The sequence below is a fragment of the Salvelinus sp. IW2-2015 genome, linkage group LG1 (assembly GCF_002910315.2).
Source record: "Salvelinus sp. IW2-2015 linkage group LG1, ASM291031v2, whole genome shotgun sequence".
In the NCBI taxonomy this organism is placed as follows: Eukaryota; Metazoa; Chordata; class Actinopteri; order Salmoniformes; family Salmonidae; genus Salvelinus; species Salvelinus sp. IW2-2015.
In genome coordinates, this window is record NC_036838.1 from 47,059,633 (window position 1) to 47,067,003 (window position 7,371).

Sequence of the window (7,371 nt, forward strand, 5' to 3'; positions counted from 1 at the left end):
CGTACCTCCAAGATCACACACATACAAACACACACACTATCAAAAGGCTCTTCTTCCTCTGCATTTCCTCTCGCTCTCGTTCTTTCCGTCCCGCTCCTCCCCCTCTCTCCTCTCCTCCTCTCTCTCTCTCTCTCTCTCTCCTCTCTCTCTCTCTCTCTCTCTCCTCTCTCTCTCTCCTCTCTCTCTCTCTCTCTCTCTCTCTTCTCTCTCCCTCTCTCTTCTCTCTCTCTCTCCTCTCTCTCTCTCCTCTCCTTCCTCTCTTCTCTCCTCTCTCTCTCTCTCTCCTGTCCTGTCCTCTCTCCGTCTCTTCATCCATAATTCTCCTCATGATGCCATCTATTTTGTGAAGTGCACCAGTCCCCCCTGCAGCAAAGCACCCCCACAACATGATGCTGCCACCCTCGTGCTTCACGGTTGGGATGGTGTTCTTCTGTTTGCAAGACTCCCCCTTTTTCCTCCAAATATAACGATGGTCATTATGGCCAAACCGTTCTATTTTTGTTTCATCAGACCAGAGGACATTTCTCCAAAAAGTACGATCTTTGTCCCCATGTGCAGTTGCAAATCGTAGTCTGGATTTTTTTATGGCAGTTTTGGAGCAGTGGCTTTTCTGAGTGGCCTTTCTGAGTGGCCTTTCAGGTTGTCGATATAGGACTAATTTTACTGTGGATATAGATACTTTTATACCCGTCTCCTCCAGCATCTTCACAAGGTCCTTTGCTGTTGTTCTGAGATTGATTTGCACTTTTCGCACCAAAGTACGTTCATCTCTAGGAGACAGAACGCGTCTCCTTCCTGAGCGGTATGRCGGCTGCGTGGTCCCATGGTGTTTATACTTGCGTACTATTGTTTGTACAGATGAACGTGGTACCTTCAGGCGTTTGGAAATTGCTCCCAAGGATGAACCAGAGTTGTGGAGGTCTTGGCTGATTTCTTTTGATTTTCCAATGATGTCAAGCAAAGAGGCAATGAGTTTGAAGGTAGGCCTCGACATACATCCACAGGTACACCTCCAATTGACTCAAATGAGGTCAATTAGCCTATCAGAAGCTTGTAAAGCCATGACATAATTTTCTGGAATTTTCCAAGCTGTTTAAAGGCACAGTCAACATAGTGTATGTAAACTTCTGACCCACTGGAATTGTGATACAGTGAGTTATAAGTGAAATAATCTGTCTGTAAACATTTGTTGGAAAAATGACTTGTGTCATGCACAAAGTAGATGTCCTCACTGACTTGCCAAAACTATAGTTTGTTAACAAGAAATTTGTGGAGTGGTTGAAAAATGTTTTAATGACTCCAACCTAAGTGTATGTAAACTTCCGACTTCAACTGTACATGTGTGCATGGGACTTTGTGTGTGTGGATGTGTTTAACTATTCTTGTGGGGACCAGAAATCCCCACAAGAATAGTAAACAAACAAAAATTTGACCAACTTGGGACATTTTGTTAGTCCCCACTAGGTCAAATGCTATTAGTGTTAGGGTTAGAATTACATTAAGCGTTAGGGTTAGGAGCTAGGGTTAGTGTTAAAGTTAGGTTTAGGGTTAAGGTTAGGGTAAGAGTACGGGTTAGGGTAAATAGGATTTTGAATTGGACTGAATTGTGTGTCCCCACCAAGGTTAGCTGTAAATACCGTGTGTGGTGTTGTGTTGTCGTTGTGTGTGTGTGTGTGTGTGTGTGTGTGTGTGTGTGTGTGTGTGTGTGTGTGTGTGTGTGTAGGGGAGGGGCAGAGGATGAGGAATGCTGGACATAAATCCACTTGGCTAAAATGATGAGGTTACTTATCTACAGCAGAAGGCAATTAGAGGACAATTCATTCAATTAATCTTCTGGCTGCAGGGAGACAGAGAGCAGAGTGATGCCTCTGCTGCCAACATTCCTGCCATAATAAATGTGTATGTCTGTCAAGAGATTGCCCTCTGTTCACTATCAAAGTATTTCACAGAAGAACACACACAAGGCACTACAGAGAGGTAGGAGAGTTCACACCCACATCCTTTCATTAAGACCATACCATACCCCTCTCTCATTAATTCCTTCCTTCCACCTTTCCCTCTCTCCACCACTCCCCCCATAGACATCTTATCTTCCCATTCCCTTCTCCATTTCCCCTTTCTCAATTTGTATTTCATCAGCTGGAGCCATCTGCTTTTAGTATCACTTTCCCAACTAACTCTCACAGTCTCACTGCAGAATTAGACGTTCATTCACATTCTCCAAATGTCAAATTTCGAAGTTAAGGGGTTAAGTTTAGGCTCTCATTCTGAAAAATAAAAATCCAGTGTCCACAACTGGGATCGAACACGCAACCTTCTGACTCTGGATCAATCCCAGTTGTGGACATTGGTTTCTTATTTTTGTTTYTAACCCTATCCCAAACCTTAACCCTTATCTTAACCATTTGGAATGTGTGCCTAAACTTAACCCCAAACCTTAACCCCAATGAGTACCGGTTTTGAAGGCATTCCCCAACGTCCTCTAGATGTCCAATTTCAAAGTCAATCTTGAATGACCTGGCTGCACTTTCCATTCCCTGTCAATAGGTTCACTTCCACCTCTCTTTCTATCTTCTCTCCCAGTATCATTGATGTATCTGCACATCACACATTCACTCCTGGATATTGGCCTATTGAATGCAGAGAGAGAGATGGTTTCCTAGTCAGACCTCTGAAGACTGCATTGGAGGTATTCCCAGAGGAGTGTGGGAGAAACACACAGCCTCTGCGCCTGTATATGTTCCCACAATAAAGCCGCCTGGTGGGTTGAAAATAGCTCATACTCATAAAGTCAATCAATACTATTTAGCCTACTTACAGACTTACCACCAAAAACCCAAGAAAGCWAAATGAGTCCCATTTCTCTTACTACAGTTTACATTATTATCTAGAAATAACGAATCAATATTCAAAAGTAATTTGATGCAAAATAAACATTGACCTATTTGGTAAATAAAATAACACACTAGGACTCTACCACAAGGAAATAGAGCTATGACATAATAATAAACACAAAGATGTAGGCTTTTTTGATTACATGTTCAACATTGTATTACTATTGATGTTATTACAATATTATATGGAAGATAAGGTACAAGGTGCTATTGGACTACAAGAAAGTAGCCAAATAATGTAGACACATACTATAGTGGGCCACATTCATTTTAACATTTATTAATTCATGCAGTGTGTTTACATTTAAGATGTTATTTGAAGTTGCTCAGGTAAAATAGTGGAACAGGACTTACCTGTTTGTAGCTCTCGGTCTTCTATTTGTTGTATTTCAGATCATGTTTAATGGCTATGTAATGTGATTATATTGATGCTGTTGTAGTCTACATCCCTGTCACTCTCATGTAAAAGCTGCGCTGTTGCCTCTGTGTTGGAGATGATTGTCCTGCAACAGTATTATGTACCGTGAAGAATCCCGTCAACATGTTGTGTGTCTTCGGAGACCACATGCTGCTCAGCAGAGAGTACGCTACCACTAGTCACATCAGACGTAGAGCTGCTTTCCCTCCATCCGATAACGGGCTTGCACATACTGCACAGTGCGGTGTAGGATTCAGTAATTACTTTATTTCGCGCCCTGAGTGACAGGAGGGAGGTGCTTCATTTGACAAGGAAGGTCAACTCTAGCGCGTGGAAAAGCATATGGTAAATCCTGTAAAGGCAGGATTTCATTGAGTAGCCAAGAGGAACAAAAAATACACACCCTGTAACGAATGCAGTCAAGTTGAAATAAAAGAAGGCTACAGTGTCTGGTTTATTTTAGATTAAACTAAAAGGACAGTGCCTTCAAAAAAATTCATACCCCTTCACTTCTTCCACATTTTGTTGTCACAGTCTGAATTCAAAATTGATGAAATAGCCCCCCCCCCCCCCCCCCTCACCCATCTACACACAATACCCCATAATGACAAAGCGAAAACATATTTTTTGAAATTGTTGCACATTTATTGAAATTGAAATACAGAAATGTAATTTACATAAGTATTCACACCCCTTTACTATGACACTCCAAATTGAGCTCAGGTGCATCCAATTTCCTTTGATCATCCTTGAGATGTCACTRCAACTTGATTGGAGTCCACATGTGGGTAATTCAATTGTTTGGACATGATTTAGGTGGRAAAAACTGTCTATATAAGGTCCCACAGTTGACAGTGCACGTCAGAGCAGAAACTATACCATGCAGTCCAAGGAACTGTCTGTCCGTAGAGCTCCGAGATGTAATTGTAATGCGGCATATATCTGGGGAGGGATATAAAACAATTTCTAGAGTGTTGAAAGTTTACAAGAGTACAGTGGTTTCCATCATTCAGAAATTCAAAAAAATATGGAACTACCCAGACTCTGCCTAGAGCTGGCCGTTCAACCAAGCTGAGCAACCGGGCAAAAGTGACCTTGGTCAGAGAGGTGATCAAGAACCCAATGACCACTGACAGAACTACAGAGCTCCCTTGGCTAAGATGGGAGAACATTCTCTATAGCACTTCACTAATCTGGGCTTTATTGGAGAGTGGCCAGACGGAAGCCATTCCTGAGAAAAAGGCACATGACAGCACGCCTGGAGTTTGCAAAAAAGGCACGTGAAAGACTCAGAGCATTAGGCAAAATATTCTGTGGTCTGATGAGACACAAATGGAACTATTTGGCTTGAATGCAAAGCGCTATGTCTGGAGAAACCAGGCACAGCTCATAACCCGTCTAACACCATCCCTACTGGGAAACATGGTGTTGGCAGCATCATTCTATGTGAACAAGAATATGAAAGTCCTTGAGTATCCCAGCCAAAGCCCAGATTTGAATCCCATTCAAATCTGTGGAAAGACCTGAAGATTGCTGAAGACAGCTGCTACCCATCTAACTTAACAGAGCTTGAGAATCTGCAAGGAAGAATGGGAGAAAATCCTAAAATACAGATGTGGAAAGCTAATAGACATACCCAAGATGACTCAAAGCTTTAATCGCCACCAAATGTGCTTCTACAAAGTATTGACTCAGGGGTGTGAATACTTACACTACCGTTCAAAGTTTGGGGTCACTTAGAAATGTTCTTGATTTTTAAAGAAAAGCTTTTTTCTTACCATTAACATCAAATTGATCAGAAATACAGTGTAGGCATTGCTAATGTTGTAAATTACTATTGTAGCTGGAAACGGCCGATTTTTTAAAATGGAATATCTACATAGGCGTACAGAGGCCCATTATCAGCAACCATCACTCTTGTGTTCCGATGGCACGTTGTGTTAGCTAATCCAAATTAATAATTTTAAAAGGCTAATTGATCATTAGAAAACCCTTTTGCAATTATGTTAGCACAGCTGAAAACTGTTGTTCTGGTTAAATAAGCAATAAAACTGGCCTTCTTTAGACTAGTTGAGAATCTGGAGCATCAGTATTTGTGGGTTCGATTACAGGCTCAAAATGGCCAGAAACAAATAGCTTCCTTCTGAAACTCGTCAGTCTATTCTTGTTCTGAAAAATGAAGGCTATTCCATGCGAAAAATTGCCAAGCTGAAGATCTCGTACAACGCTGTGTACTACTCCCTTCACAGACAGCGCAAACTGGCTCTAACCAGAATAGAAAGAGGAGTGGGAGGCCCCGGTGTACAACTGAGCAAGTACATTAGAGTGTCTAGTTTGAGAAACAGATGCCTCAAAAGTCCTCAACTGGCAGCTTCATTAAATAGTACCCGCAAAACACCAGTCTCAACATCAACAGTGAAGAGGCGACTCCGGGATGCTGGCCTTCTAGGCAGAGTTCCTCTATCCAGTGTCTGTGTTCTTTTGCCCATCTTAATCTTTTTATTGGCCAGTCTGAGATATGGCTTTTTCTTTGCAACTCTGCCTAGAAGGCCAGCATCCCGGAGTCGCCTCTTCACTGTTGACGTTGAGACAGGTGTTTAGTGATTAAAAACGCGAGTAGATGTTAAAGCTTTCAGTTAAATTTGTACAGAATATGTCTTACTTTTGTTAGGCATAAATAAATTATGTTCATGATATCTTAAAGGGTCATGCAGAAAGAGTGGCTTCTGTGCAAGGCAGAGATCAACATGTGAACTATATAAGTGAGAGAGGGCAAGCGTGCCCAGAGAAAGAGAGACAAGAAAAAGAGCCAGAGAGAGAGGAACAGCAAACAGATCGGAGAGAGGGAGGGACAACAAACAGATCCAGAGAAAGAAAGTAATCAAGCCGCTGCAGCAACTCCTTCCAGAAATGAGAGTGATTTAGGTGACAAAGACACTGGGCCCAGACAAGTGAAGCTGAATAGCTACCCACACAAAAGTTTTGGGACACAGAAAAGGCCATTTCAACACTGCTGGTTTGTGAAATACAATTGGGTAGTGTACTCTGTCCACAAAAACGCAGCTTTCTGCTTTCATGTMGAGTTTTTGGCAAAAACATTAAATTCAATTATTTTGTCAGTAATGGCTGTAAAAATTGGAAAAAAGCTTTGTTTATCTTCGGTAAACATGAGATGGCACAAACACACAGAGACAGTGTTGTGGTATGGCAAAGCTACCAGGCAACTAGCAATCATGKAAACATTGCTCAGATTTTAACATCTGCCCATGCTACTGATACTGCAGAGAGAAGGGAGTATCTGAGGAGAATTGTTGCGGTCACCTCAATGTTAGGAAGACAGGGACTCTCTTTCCGTGCCAATGTTGAATCTAGTGAAAGCACAAATAGAGGGAACTTTCTTGAATGTATTGAGCTTTTGAAGGAGTTTGACCCTTTGCAGGAAAGGTACAATACTCCATCAAATGTGATGTCTCTCTCTCCAGAATCTCAGAATGACATGATCGAATGCTGTGCTCAAGAGATTACGGACACCATAGTCTCTGAGATGTCAAAGTCTGGAATGTATGCCATTATGGAGGATGAGGCCAGGGATGGACTGTCTGAACAGTTGGCTCTGTGTGTTAGGTATGTGACAGAGGGGAGAGTTAACTAGCACTAGCAGAAATCAAGTCATTTGATGCCCAATCGATAGCAAATGAGTTGCAACAGCAGCTCCAAATGAGAGGGGTAGCAGGCCTAAAGTGCATTGCACAGACCTATGATGGTGCAGCTGTCATGAGTGGGTTCAAAGGAGGTGTGCAGCACATTTCAGTGCTGCATCTGGAGGCTATTTATGTACATTGCTATGCTTGTGTGCTTAATTTGGTGTTGAGTCATAGTTGCAGGGCTATTCTGGAGGCTGCTGAGTTTTCCAGTTTCTTGGAGAATGTGTATTCATTTTTCAGTACATCCCTAGTTAACCACCACAAGTTCAAAGAMGCTCAGTCCAAACTTGTAATAGCATCAGCTGAACTTGTACAGCTCTCAAACACTCGCTGGGCATGCCAGCTGCGGTCCTTA

The 7,371-nt window shown here is 42.2% G+C and overlaps 1 long non-coding RNA gene across 1 annotated transcript in view; it reads right to left on the reverse strand.

Annotated features, from left to right (window-relative positions):
- The window catches only part of LOC111968662 (uncharacterized), a 39,348-nt gene extending 35,821 nt beyond the window's left edge, over window positions 1-3,527 (reverse strand). The window contains exon 1 of the long non-coding RNA XR_002877902.2: window positions 3,249-3,527. This is a non-coding gene — a long non-coding RNA (uncharacterized lncRNA). The remainder of the gene's footprint in view (window positions 1-3,248) is intronic.
- Between the last annotated feature and the right edge of the window lie 3,844 nt (window positions 3,528-7,371).